Source organism: Protopterus annectens, chromosome 8.part0, assembly GCF_019279795.1.
Source record: "Protopterus annectens isolate FY-2018-M chromosome 8.part0, PAN1.0, whole genome shotgun sequence".
Taxonomy (NCBI): domain Eukaryota; kingdom Metazoa; phylum Chordata; order Ceratodontiformes; family Protopteridae; genus Protopterus; species Protopterus annectens.
Genome location: NC_056741.1, coordinates 1,251,412,066 through 1,251,426,228, shown reverse-complemented (window position 1 = coordinate 1,251,426,228; position 14,163 = coordinate 1,251,412,066). Strand labels below are relative to the sequence as shown.

The 14,163-nt window shown below is 42.0% G+C and overlaps 1 protein-coding gene across 1 annotated transcript in view; it reads right to left on the bottom strand.

The window, feature by feature from the left end:
• LOC122808456 overlaps positions 1 to 14,163 on the bottom strand; it is a 447,437-nt gene that overhangs the window by 407,982 nt on the left and 25,292 nt on the right. The gene's annotated exons all lie outside the window — the stretch shown is intronic.

Sequence of the window (14,163 nt, the reverse complement as noted above, 5' to 3'; positions counted from 1 at the left end):
CAGGAGGAATAGCCAAACGTCTATGCTGAGGTAAATGAAGAAAAGTTTAGTCTTTTCCTGGAATCGGAATATTCCTGGCCCTGCCATTTGAAATGCTCTCTCATAGTGTGAAGTGTCTCCCCAAAGGAAAGCTCTTCAGGAGGGGAGGCTGAGGGAATAGATTCCTCTGCATCCGAATCCTAGTAGGCCGAATAAGCCTCCTACTGGTAGTCTGAGTGATCTGAGCCATCAGAGGCCTCCTCTGAGGAAAGGGGATCAGGAGGATCCACCCTGGGCCTTTTGTCTAGAGGGGGTTGGGGAGCCCCTGTCCGGATGGGGCTGAGAGCCCCTAATTAAAGAGATAAAGTCCTCTGCTAAGGTTAGAATCTGTGAACTAGAAGGGGGTCCCTGAGGAATAACCCTGGGAGGCATGGCTTTAGTGTGTTTTGCAGCTTAAGCCCTGAAGGCCTTAATAGACATGGGTGCAGGAGGCCTGGCTGCACCACGTGCTGGTGTAGCTTTGTCTAAAGATATGGTGTCGGAAGATTCCAATACACCAGTTTCGGAAGGCAATCCTGTAACCGACTCGGTAGGGGCCTCCGGGGCCGAGGCTGTCGGTTGTATTATTTCAGGGTTCAGAAGTTCCAAGGACTCAGTATCAGCCGAGACAGAGACACTCGTGGTAGGCCTAGCCGCGGTTTCAGCTCCTCGTCTTTCAGTTTCTTAATTAAATGTGATGTCGGGGTTTCCGACGGCATTTTGTATGGAAAAACTAACCCCAAAACACTCTTCTGCGAACTCCGACCGACGTCTAAGAATGCGTTGGTTGAAGGAAGCGCAGGCTTAACAGGCCGAGACGTCGTGGTCTGGGCCTAAGCAGGGGAGACATTAAGAGTGGAAATCCTTATGAGGTATTTGTTTCCCACAAGTTAAACAATTATTAACTTTTTCTGACATCGGCTGAGGCAAGAAAGAGTCCCCAACGGGGTACTTGGCTTTTGAAGTCTTCGGATAGTGATTTTACAGGAGCTGGCCGACCGGCACTTGCGAACTGCTTCGGGCACCACGCGGCAAGACAGAGGAAGATGGCGTCAGCTGACGCTTTTATACACCAGGCGCTGTGACGTCGGGGAGGGGGCGACATCAGCCGACGCCGGACCCAGACTTTGGAATCCGGCCGACCAAAGGGCTGCCTGAGGCAGGACAACCCATATGTGATGACTGCAGATGCATCCTTGAAGGACATCCACTCTTTCCAAAGTGGGTTGGGTGGGTGGCCTAATGGTTAAGGTGTTTGCCTTACAAACACAAGGTACAGGGCTTGAATCTCACAAGGGATAACTGGCTAGGCTTAAAATGGCTCGCAAGGGCAGTTAGCCTAGTACTAGCCTATGAACCTAAGAACACATAGGACCTGACCATCCCAGACTGCGTTCTACACAAACTACAGAAAGAACTGGCACACCACCTAAGCACCATATTCAATCATAACCTCACCTCAGGCTTTGTGCTCAGTGAATGGCACACAGTGACTGTTATCCCACTCCACAAAGGAGGATCCATCACGGACCCCAGGAACTACTGCGCCATTAGCCTGACAAGCCTGATCTGCAAGGCCATGGAATGCATCATTATGGAACAAACAAAAACTTAGGTAATCTTCAAACTCTAGACATCACCCAGTTCGGGTTTGTAAAAGGCAGATCATTTCTCCTAAACCTGATTGGACTTCTTTGAAGCAGTCACCAAAACCGTACACGAGGGCAAGGTGGTTCACACAGCCTATCTAGATCTTGCCAAGGTTTTCAACACCACCCCCCACTCTGCAATTATAGATAAACTCACTAAACTAAGTAGAAATCCCTGTGTCACAAGATGGGTTGCCAACTGGCTCAATGACAGAACCCACACTACGAAAGTAGCAGACTCCAAATCCGACCTCAGACCAGTGACAAGTGGAGCACCACAGGTTTCAGTCCTGGGTCCTCTCCTGTTTGTTATCTACTTCTCTGAAGTACAGGACAGCAGAGAATGTCTTTGGCTAATGAAGTCAACAGATAACTGCAAACTAGGAGCCATAATCAAAACTCCTAACTATGTGGACATCCTAACTAAAGGGCCTCACTGAGACAGATGCCTGGCGTCAAAGCCATGGCCTCATGCTCAATGCCAAAAAGTGCATGGTCATCCCTTTTGGTAAAAACTATGCACCCATGAACCATCTCACAGCCTGTAATCTACTCTCAAAATGTGTGATAAGACACCTTGGGACAAAGGTGGAGTGTCATCTCTCTTGATAAATCACATTACCACAGTAGTCAGGAAATCCTTCTACGTGGCACACCATCACAAAAGCTTTCTCATCCGGGGGGGGGGGGGGGTCATGGTTCCCCTCAACTCATCACTCATTAGACCCATTATAGAGTACAATGCCCCTTTTGGTATGTACCTCACAAGACATCAACAACTGGAAAGGCCGCAGAAATACCTCACAAAGAGGATTACTGGCCTCAAACAAACAGATGCCCTACGCAGACAGTCTCAAAAAAACTCCAGATTTACTCTGTTGCATATCTTTATGCCCAACATACAAAGTTATGTAAAACTCAGAGCTACTGGACATGCTCCACTTAAAGAAATCCCAATCCCGCAGAACTACACCCTATAGGGAGCTAAACCTGGTCACCACAACAAAACACAACATGCTGGAGGGATAGATTCCTGTCCCAGAGACTTCCCATACTCTGGAACAAACTACCTATCTATATCCAACAAAGCTCCTCATTAGCACTCAAGAAAAATCTTGATGACTGGATGGGAAACAGGAAATTCACCCCAGGGATCACTTGTATGGCTCTGCTCGACAGAATCACAGGAAAATTTTATTGGGTGGCGAAAGCCAGGGTACCTTTTTGGCTCGACTTACATAAGCCCTAGGGCCAATAGCCTAGAACCTACCTATAAATTGTACAGGTTATAGTTCACATTAAAAGCAAGAAAAGTTTTGACATGATTTATTGTGGTCTCATTTGTTTTACATCACAAAAGCCCGACATTTTAACAGGATGTGTACACTTTTTAAATCCACTGTACCTGTTAAAAAAAGGAATTTAAGGAATGGGTAGTGGAAATTATTCAGTCATTAAGGAAGATTCAAATGTCTTCAGAAGTAATAACTGAGTGGAGTGGAAAAAAATGAAAATGGATTTTAACAATAAGGGAAGAAATAAGAGACAGATATGGTCAGGAATAAATATTAATCATTTAGAGGGGCTTACAATGCTTAAGAATAAGCAGATTCTCACAGAATGTGAAGAGGCAAAACTATACAGTGCTAAAGAGAGGAGAGAGAATATCTGGGTAATATGCAAAAGTTTAGAAAGACTGCAGTTAAATATTTTTTGGATGACATTTCCAGTGCACAGCATTTTTCAGCACAACTTGGCATCAAAAAGTGGAAAGGACCGTCAAACTTGGAGCCCGTAACAAGAAAACTATGCAGATATCCTTCTAAAGGTGCTACAGATATTTCAAAAACTTTATGAAAATCCCTATAACTGCAGAAAAAGTTAGAAATCAAGAACAAACACAAATGGAAATAATTTATTTAAGGCATACCACAGTTAATTGTTGAGCCTCATCTACCTCCAACAGCTAAGAAAGGAGGAGATAAGAGAAACATGTATAATCAATCTACAAGAAAGTCTCCCAAGAGACATTGGTATTCCTGTGGAAGTTTGGAATTAGGAGCTTAGAAAGTGATAGCAATCTAGGAGGTTTTGTTTAACAGTATTTTAAAAGAAGGGGAGGCACCACCATCTTGAAAGAAAGCCGTGGTGGCTGTAACAGGGTGTGACACGGTCTAATACTGTTAGAACAGTCAAGGGAGTTTTTAAGTTATTCCAAATTTACGCTATTTAGTATATTGTTGAATTTGGAGTGTGTGTGTGTTGAATTTGGACAGGTTTCTGACATGTTTAAAGTTATGCTTTTGTGAAAGAGGGATAGGCTTGGGCGCTGGGATGGAAGTCTAGGCTTAAACAGGCCCTTGTGAACAGCAGCTTAGTAAACACCTATTAACCTACAACATGGTAAAGACCTGTCAGACAGCGTTATACTGACCAATTTTAATTGTAAACCATTATTTAAAAAAAAAAAAAAAAAAAGTGCTGATGTCTGTATTAGCTAAATGAATGGCAAAGATGTTGCCAAAACTGCTAGACATGGACCAAAGGGTTTTATAGACGCAAGGCAAATATTTTACATTAACAGAACAATTCTGATCCAGAAGAAAGCAGCATGTAAGAAAATACTGCTGCTGATGTTTGGGTACGGATGCAGAAAAGCCTGGAATTTTATGAGTAAGGAAAAGGAAGCATTTGCATTCCCTGATACAATAAGGTTAATAAGGAGGCCATGTGAGAGACTGGAGGCAAAAATTTAAGTCGAAAGATTCCTCTCAGGTAAGTTTTGTCTAGGAACTAGGTAGGGATATCCTCTTTCCCCACTGTTATTTTCTTTGTATTTAGTGCCACTGGCAAAGAAAATGAAGGACTCAGAAATTCAAGGACATAACTGGTATGGTAATCAAGAAAAGTTGGCTTTATATGCAGACATTTTATACCTTATAAATCCTGAAGGACAGCTTCCAGTGTTGTGGAACATTGAAACAATTTCAGGTCTTCTCAAGATATAAAATTAATGTACATAAAACAAAGGCTATAGCTGTAAAATATGCACTTAATCTTATTGTGTCCCCATTTAAGTTGAGTATTGCTGAACCAATTCACGTGCAAGTGTATATTTCACAGCTATAGCCTTTGTTTTATGTACATTAATTTTATATCTTGAGAAAATTTGTAAATCAAAGAGTATATGGTATTACAGAAAATTATACACATGTATACACACACACACATATATATTATATATATATATATATAAAATATATATTATATTGATGTATATTAAAAAGCACAGTATGATATTTACGAGGAAGACTTGAAACTGAGGTAAAAGAATAAGTATACATAGGAAATGAAGAAGACATAATAGGATAGTACTGTAAAGTGTGGATCTAAAGAAAATCAGAGGGTTTGTAAAAAAATTGGAGGACATACTTAGGTGGGTAGCAAGAACAAAGCCAGGATTTGAGTCAACAGAAGCTTTTTAAAATTGTACTATGGTGCAGATGCAAGTGGGTAGTTTATTCCATATTTTAGGAATGATGTTAGAGAATAAGGATTCTTCAGCTGAGTTGTTAGCTTTGGTGGGTTTAAACTAGATTTGTCACTGGAACAGAGTGTTCTAGTGGTGGTGTAGGGTTGTAGGAGATATTGAAGGGCTGGGGTTTTATCTGGTTCATGGAGTACTTTACGGGTGAAGGTAAGTTGCTTGCATTGGAGGAGCCGAGGAATTTCTAGCCAGTTTAGTTGCCTAAGGGCTGTGCAATGGTACGTTTTGTAGGGGGTGTTTGCAGTAAACTTGGCTATTTTACTGTAACACAAGTCTAGTTTAGTAAGGTCGGATTTGCATAGGTTGGTTAGTACAGGGGAAGGCGTAGAGTAGGGGTGACAGGAGGTGTGTGTCCATGTAATGGCAGCTTTTGTAGACCTGGTTAAAAAAGGTTTCCTGTGTCTGCAAAGTAGGCCTAATTTTTTATGAACTTTTTTGATAGTTTGGGCTATCTGGAAGTGGATATCAAATTTTAGATTTCGACCCCTAGCAGTTTGATAGAGCGTCACATGGGTGATGACAGTTTTGTTTTTGGACTCTAGGGTGAAAACTGAGAGCACTGTGTTCTTGATGGGTAGCAGAGGAGTTTTGTTTTATTTGGGTTCGAATGAGTTGCAAATTGGCAAGCCAGGATTCTACGGATAGAAATGATTTCTGGGTTATGGTGTGGAGGTCCTGTATGGTGGGGGCAGAGCACATCAGGGTAGAGTCGTCTGAGTATCGCATCATAGATGCTCGGTGAGTGTAGGTGTGGAGTTTGTTGGTACAGAAGGAGAACAATAGTGGTCCTAAGATCGAGCCTTGTGGGACATCTAGGCAGACTGGGAGGAGAGTGGACAGGTGATTTTGCCACAGTACAGCCTGTTGTCGGTTTGATATGTAGTTTTGGAACCAGGTAACAGTGGAAGTACTAAGGTTTAGGGAGGAGAGAACTTTTGCTTAGTTTGTTGCTGTTTACCATATCGAATGCTTTGGACAGGTCTAGAAATATGGCAGATACGAATTGCACTGAATTTCTAAGTTGGTTGACTGTATTAGTAAAGGACATGAGGGCTGTAGTTGTACTACAATGGGGGCGAAATCCATGCTGTGTGATTGATAGATTGTGGGTGTTAAGGTAGCTCATGAGTTGAGTATGGACCATCCTCTGTAGGATTTTGGATAGGGGTGATAGAATAGCGACTGGGCGGTAGTTGCTAAAATTGGCAGAGTTGCCTCCTTTGTGAAGGGGTATTATATGAGATTTTTTCCATATAGCAGGTACTATGCACTCTGACATAGATCTGTTTAGGTGTATAACTGGGTAAGTTATTCCATCAGCAGCTACTTTCAGAAATTTGGCTGGTAGTTTGTCTGCAGCTAAGGTAGTTGGTTTCAGTTTGAACAGTAGTTTCAACAGTAGTTTTTCTACAGTATATACAGTTACTGGTTGTAGTGCAACTAGACTGAGGTTGTATTGAGAGGGTTTACTGAGATGGGGAGTTATTGGGGCATGGCTATTGACGTTGTGTTTTGCATTGGCTAGGGCTAGTATTGTTTCTTACTTAAAATAAGTTTTAAATTGTGCTGCAGTGTTTTCAGGGTTAGTGGTACAGGTTGGAGTGGGTGTGGTGGTTTTGCCTGGAGACAACTGCAGCCCCAAATTTGTGTGGATTATGACATTTTTCTTTAATGTCGTAATTGATTTTGTCCTGTAAGTTTAACTTTGTTACATAGCTCTAAGAAATGTTAGTTTTTATGGATTGGGTTTTGTTTGTGGTATTGTTCCCAAACTTTATCCCTAGTTTCTGAGAAGAGAATGGCATTCCTTACTCAACCAACTGGCTCTCTCTGTAATGGTTCTGCAGGGAACACGGCAATCTAGAATCTCTAAAAAAGTTTTATTAAATGAGTTGACTGCTTCATCTAGGGGTAGCAGTTTGAGAGATGCCCATTTACAGCTTTTTAGGGCCGAGATGAAATTGTGGGATGAAGGATTTCCCACCTGATTTTATGGTAAGAGGTGTGGTTAATTTGTAAGGTGCGGGCACACATGAGAAGGTTCGCAAGTAGTCGCTTAAGCCATCTGGAAGACAACCTCCCCGAGAAGTTAGTTGAGGGATTGTTAACCAAAATCCAGTCAAGATTAGACTGGCGTTTGGTAGTTTTGTCAGTTCTTGTAGGGAATGTGATTGTAAATTCATGAAGGTTAATGTGAGATGAGTTCAGAGTGGAACAGTCTTGCCAGTCAATATTGATGTCACCCAGCAGTACTGTTTCTTGTGGTTATGTATTAGAGGCCCAGTGAAGTATGTTTTCTAGTGTGTGGATATTTCCTGGTGGGATATACCCGCCTGTGATGTTAATGAACTTTTTGCGTTGATTTTTAATTTAATAAAGTTAAGTTCTATATTTCCAAAGTCAGGGCTGTTACTTTCCAGATAGTCTAGTGCTAGGATTTCTTTAAAACACAACTGCAACACCCCCTTTTTTTGTTTGACCTATCCTTGCGTACTACATTGTATCCTGGGGCTACAATTTCATTACTGCAAAGGTTGGGTTTTAACCACATTTCGGTTAATAAGGTAACGTCAGGATTAGAGGAAAAGTAAAGCATGCACATCATGTACTTTATTCACAATACTTCTGACATTCACATTGAGAAACGGTGAGGGAAGAGGTTGGCTAAACCCCTACTGTTAATGTTATGATGTCATGGTGGGACAGACTTGGTGTGCTTGCGAGTGTGGTTAAAATGATACAGTTCCATATATTTTTCATATTTCATGCATTCTTAAAAGTAAAGCAATGAAATTTACAAACCTCAATTTATATTAAAAAAATCAGGTTAAACAATCATGTTGAAAAAAATCAAAACCAATTTCAAATAAATTAAAGCAGTGTTTCCAAGTTCCATCAGAACCATAATCCCAAAGGATTCTGGTGGAACATGGAAACACCGATTTAATTTGATGAAAAATTTCCTAACTTCAACGTGTTTAACCTGATTGTTTCAGCTTGAACATTTTTAACCAGATTTTCTTTTTACTTTAATTGCTGGGTTTTGTAACTAATTGATTTTCTTTGAAGAATGCATGAAATATGAAAATATGCAGCTGTACAGATGATTTTGTTACACACCCACAAGCACACCTATCCTTCCACGATGTCATAAAATTAACAGATTTAAAACGATCCCTTCCTCTACTTCTAATACGTATGGGAAATGATAACACACCACCATTTAAAACAGTAACACCCAGCTGACCTCTATGTAAACACAGTCTATCAAGTACCGCTCATCTGCCATAAATGTATTAAACAAGGATTGCAGTACTGTATTCCACTCTTCAGCCTGTTTACTAGGACAAACTCTCCCTACTGCAGCTTTTACCAGAAGACATACAGATAAGAGATTCGCCTGGAGGAACACCTAGTGGAACATATAACAGGAAAGCCCTGGAAAGACAAGAACCGTCTCCAGACACTAACAGCAAATGCAAGGAGAAAAAGATGTGTTTATTTTTCCCCCTAGTAACAACTGGCACTAGGATTTCTCTACTCGCATCAGAGCACAATTGGAATAATCAAATACCACCACCCTCGTCAATTTATTCTTGCTTAGGGGAATGACTAGATTAAGGCCCTTAGCATGACCTAACAAGTTTTAATAAAAAGCAAATAAATGGAAAAAAGCCTTACAAATTTCAACCAGAAAACACCAAAACAGCAATTGTTGGAACTACATGGTTATTATACAAGTAACTATAAAAGAATGACAATTTAAATAAACCTGAAATCATACACACTGACAACCGTTTGCAAGCTAAGTGCATTTATTCAATATTAAATGAACTTCATCTGTTCAACTTCTCTCCACAAACTAGGGAAAGACTGTACTCACACTGAAACCATGGTGGCTCATTCCCTTCACACTTCAGAGATGCACTCTCAACCAGAGCACATCAGCAACTAACAGAAGTGAAATCCTCTTGCAAAAATGCAGCGAGCCTCTCTGCCTACTTCATTTAACTCTTAAAGTTGAATGCTCCACTTCCCTTGGCAAAGCATCAGACTTTACCCACTGCTTCCTGTCAAAACAGTAAGAGAAAAGACACAAGGGACCCACCCAAGTCTTCTGATGAAGACCCACCAAAAAAGCAATGACCACCAAGACAGAACACTTCAAAAAAAAAAAAAAAAAAAAAAAAAAAAAATTTTCAACATCTGTACAAATCAACTTTTTAACAGTACCCACTGGCCCTTACTGCAACATTAATTTACATTCAGAACCCCATCAAACATGCAACCTGAAAAACATTGTAGTGTTATACCCCCTTAGTAGTTAGCAATAGAAATGCACACAAATCACTTAACTAACCAAAGTTCTACACTGAGCAGAGTGGATAAGAGTTGTTGACTGCAGCTGTTAGACGAGATATACAGGCATCCTGTTTTTTTTCGATTTATACAGATTATTGTTATTAACAATTAATATACAACACTTTTATTGCCTGCTTTTTAGTCTTAAGAGTGTATTTTATTGCTATTAACTAATCTGCACAAGTAACTGATTTGTCTGCAGTTAAAAACATTCTGTAACTTTACAAATCTTTATCCGTTTGTGCTTTCTCTAGTGCTACTGTCTGTAGGCCACTGTCATCACCCTCCCTCCCAGTTGGTGTCTTGCTCTTATACTTGGTGGCTTTGCAGTTGCCCGCCCCTACTATAAATCTGATCTGTGACACTCCTCCCAGTCTAGTGTCATTAGCTCATTGCCTTAATATTGCTACAACTGAAGTTCTCTAGGTTGCACTGCATCTGAAGTGTTTGCGTGTTTTAGCTGCTTTTCTGTATATACAGACTTCTGTTTCTTTAACTAAATAAGCTCTGCAAAGTTGTTTTGTTGCATTCCTGTCTTGCACTTTTAAAGTTTGTTTTTGCTTAGTTTAACTGGTAGGCTACACACAAGTGTGCTAGCCGAATTAAAGCATTTACTGGGCTTCTGTACCTAATTTCTGCTACTTTGTAAATATATATCTATATATCTATATATCTAATAATTCCTTCGCCTTTACTGAACTAGAATAGTCCAGTCTTCAGGTATTGCTGATCTAAATAAATAAAAAAGAATAATAATTCCTCGTTTCCTGCCTTTACTGAACTAGAATAGTCCAGTCTTCAGGTATTGCTGATCTCTGGGCTGTGTCATAGTTCCTGTGTTGCCCATATCCTTATTTGGATAGGAGGAAGCTTCTTTGTTCACCAGTGAGAGTGGGGAGCTCTGAGCAGCCTATCTGTCCCTTGAGGAGTGGTTCCAGACCAGTGACCTGTAGCTTATTGGCCGTTTTGAGCCATTTCCTCTCTCTTTCTAACCCCCTGCTTTAAAGCCAGCTTTAGCACTTGTAATTTAAAGTTTGTCCTGTTTGTTGCATTTACCTGTTGAGGCTACACACAAAAGTGCGCTAGCCTGTGTTACATATTTATTGCATTTTTCTGCCGTTTGTTGCAAAAAAGAAAGAAAAAAAATTATCCTCATTTCCCATCTTTCCTGACCTAGAGTAGTCCAAATACAGGCTTTGCTGTATTCTGGACTTTTGGAAAGTTCCTGTGTTGCCCATTTCCTTTCTTGGATAAAGGGAGGCTTCTTTGTTCACCAGTAGCAGTGGGGAGCTTGGAGCAGCCTATCTATCCCTGGGGGAGTGTTCCCAGCACAAGAATCTGATAGTCTATTGGCAGTTTTGGGCCAATTTCTAGCTCTTTCAAGCCCCCCCTGTATAAAACCCGCTTTGGCGCGGCTTTACGCATAGTTGCTTAATTGTGTTTAAACCATTCTCGGCTCCACAAAGTCTGCTCTTCACTTTTTCACTTAGAACTGAACTGATCTAGTTCTCATAATAAACAACCTATTCCCACTCTAAAGCCTGGCACTTGCTCAGTAAAGCAATTATACAAGTCAGCACTAAAAAATTAAAAGCACTACACCCTCACAGACTCCCCTTGAGTACTTTATTCCCCATTGGCCCTTTTTTTTCAATTATAAAGGAATTCCCAATACTATTCTAGCATGTCCAAAGGTCAGTTGTCAATCTCCTCTCCGGTCCAGCTGGTGAATCTGGGAATCTTGAGGCAATGTTACAAACTGCCTCATGTACACAGACAACCCACTCCTCCTCCCAACAAATTCCAACACGTGAGAGATGCAACCATATAGCCAAACTGGAGGCCAAGCTCTCTCAACTCAGTACTGGCGGAAACCTGTCAGGAGAAGGAAACCACACTCACTACAATTCCAGTCTCACATAGACCTACCACGACAGCAAACCAAACACAAAAACATACTTGGAGGCTCTAAATAAAAATCTGCCTAAGCAGCAGAGACCTCCAAAGCAGACACCCAAGCAACCGCTACCCCAAAACAAAACATGTGCAACACACAGCTCACAAAGCCAGTGTGCCGAACAGTCACAGCCCTTAAGGCTAAACACACCTGATACACTTTTAATAGGTGACTACTGTCAAGCACACTGACGTCCTGCTCACCAGGATGAACAAGGAGAAGGTCACGGTGAGCTGCCTGTCGGGCACTAGGATCTGCCACATAACACAGGCACTCAGGTCACGCCAAGGCAAGTACAAATATGACTCTGTCATTGTCCATGCTGGTGTGAATGACCGGAGACGTACCTCCCTGGACTACATGGAGAGACAGAGGAGCTCTCTGAGCATGTAGCTCAGGCCAGTATGACCCTGACCTTGAGTAGCATCTTATCCTCACCAAGAATGATGCCACAATATGAAGACAAGATTATCAATTTCAACAACTGGCTTAAGTACTGGTGTCAAAGGGGATCCAACACCTGCCTGCCTGGGATAACATGCTCAGCAAGCCACGATGCTTCGCTAGGGACGGCTTGCACTTGTCACCCCTGGGCTTTCTGATACTGGCAAAGGCTCTTGCCACCCCCATGGTGCCTTTTTTAGGCAAGGCTCAAAAGACAAACCCACCTCCATAGGTATCACAAGGGATAAGAAACTAAGAGTAATGCTACTCAACGCCAGAAGTCTAAACCTCAAGATGTACGCACTCGAAACTCTCCTTAGCATGGAGAACATAGATATCTGTGCAGTAACAGAAACCTGGTTTAAGGCTCCCAAGAGCACCCCAGCACTACCAGGTTATACGTCATACCATGTTTTTCGGCCCCAAAACTTGGACCGAACCACAAAAGGAGGGGGGAGTATCAATATTCATCAAAAATACCCACACCTCCAGCTTGGTGGCACAGCACAAGGCATCAGAAACTATCCATGTGCAACTAACAGTGGGTAAAACTGCCTTCCAGTTTATAGCCTGCTACAGACCACCCTCCCAAACCCAGAAACCCCACTCGGCCTTCCTGAGAACACTGGAAAATATGAAGGTCTCTCCAAACACCGTTATAGTGGGCGAATTCAACTACCCTAACAGACTGGGAGCATTACTCTAGCTCCAACACCCTAGCCCAAAGATTCCTAGAATTTATAAACTCAAATGCTATGGAACAACTTGTTGCCACTCCCACAAGAGGGGAAAACATATTGGACATGATCACCAACATAGGGACTCTGCTCCAGACCAGAAGTTTATCCCTCACTGGTAAGATCAGACCATAAACTAATCTCACTAGATATTCACATCCCGACCCCAGCCCCTGCCCAGAAAACTATAGTGAAAAACTTCTCTAAAGCAAATTTCACACTCCTCAAAACCAAGGTGGAATCCTTCAAAGCCCCGGGCCTGTGGAAAATACGGCCCAAACCACAGAATCCTTTTATAAAACACATTCTATGAACATCTTCAGGAATGCATGGATCATGCAATCTCAAATAAAACCAAGACCCAATACTCCAAAGTTAGGTGCCCTGTCTGGTGGACCCCAGCCATAAACAAACAAACTAAACAATAGAAGGAGGAAGCTACTACATGACAGAGCAAAATCCCAAAAAGGGAAGGCATCTCTGATCAGTATTAGCAAAAAACTACGGGCACTCATAAAATCGTCTAAAGAAAGCTTAGAGAGAAAAATTGCACAAGACACTAAGGATAATCACAAGGCTTTCTTTAGTTATGTTAGGAACTTGGGTGGGAATTCCCAGATATGCTCACAATTAGTCCAAAATGACAAAAAATACACTGAGCCCACAGACATTGTCAACATCCTAGCTGACAGGTTCAGCGCAAACCCCCCCCCCCCATTCCCCAACAAAAGGGCAAATATCTATCCCAGCAGAGTGCTGACCTCCTGACATCTCAGATGCTCAGGTAAGAGCCGCCCTCTCCAAAGCAAAAAACACAGCATCAATGGGACCAGACGGTGTCCCGGGTTGCGTCCTACAAGAACTCCAAGAAGAACTAAACCCAAACATAAAACTACTGTTCAATCTCAGCCTTACTACAGGATATGTACCCAAAGAGTGGCGTACAGCAACAGTGGTCCCTCTCCACAAAGGTGGTGCCTCAACGGATCCTGGAAACTATCACCCCATAAGCTTGACTAGCTTGTCTGCAAAGCTATCGAAAGGATAATCATGGACCTCATAAATAATGATATTGGGATCCTACAGACACTGGATCCTACCAAGTTCGGCTTTAAGGGCAGATCATGCCTCTTAAACCTGGTCGATTTCTTTGAAACAGTCACCAAGGCCATTGACGAGGGGAAGGTGGTCCGCACAGCCTACCTGGACCTTGCAAAAGCCTTCGATACAATACCCCACTCGGGCATTATAGATAAGCTCACCAGCTTAAATATAAACCCCTATGTCACTAGATGGGTTGCAAACTGGGTCAAGGACAGAACCCACATGGTTAGAATTGCTGGAGCCATGTCAGACTCGAAACCAGTTACAAGTGGTGTCCCACAAGGCTCAGTCCTGGGACTTCTCTTGTTCGGTATATATTTCTCGGAGATACAGGCCAACACGGAA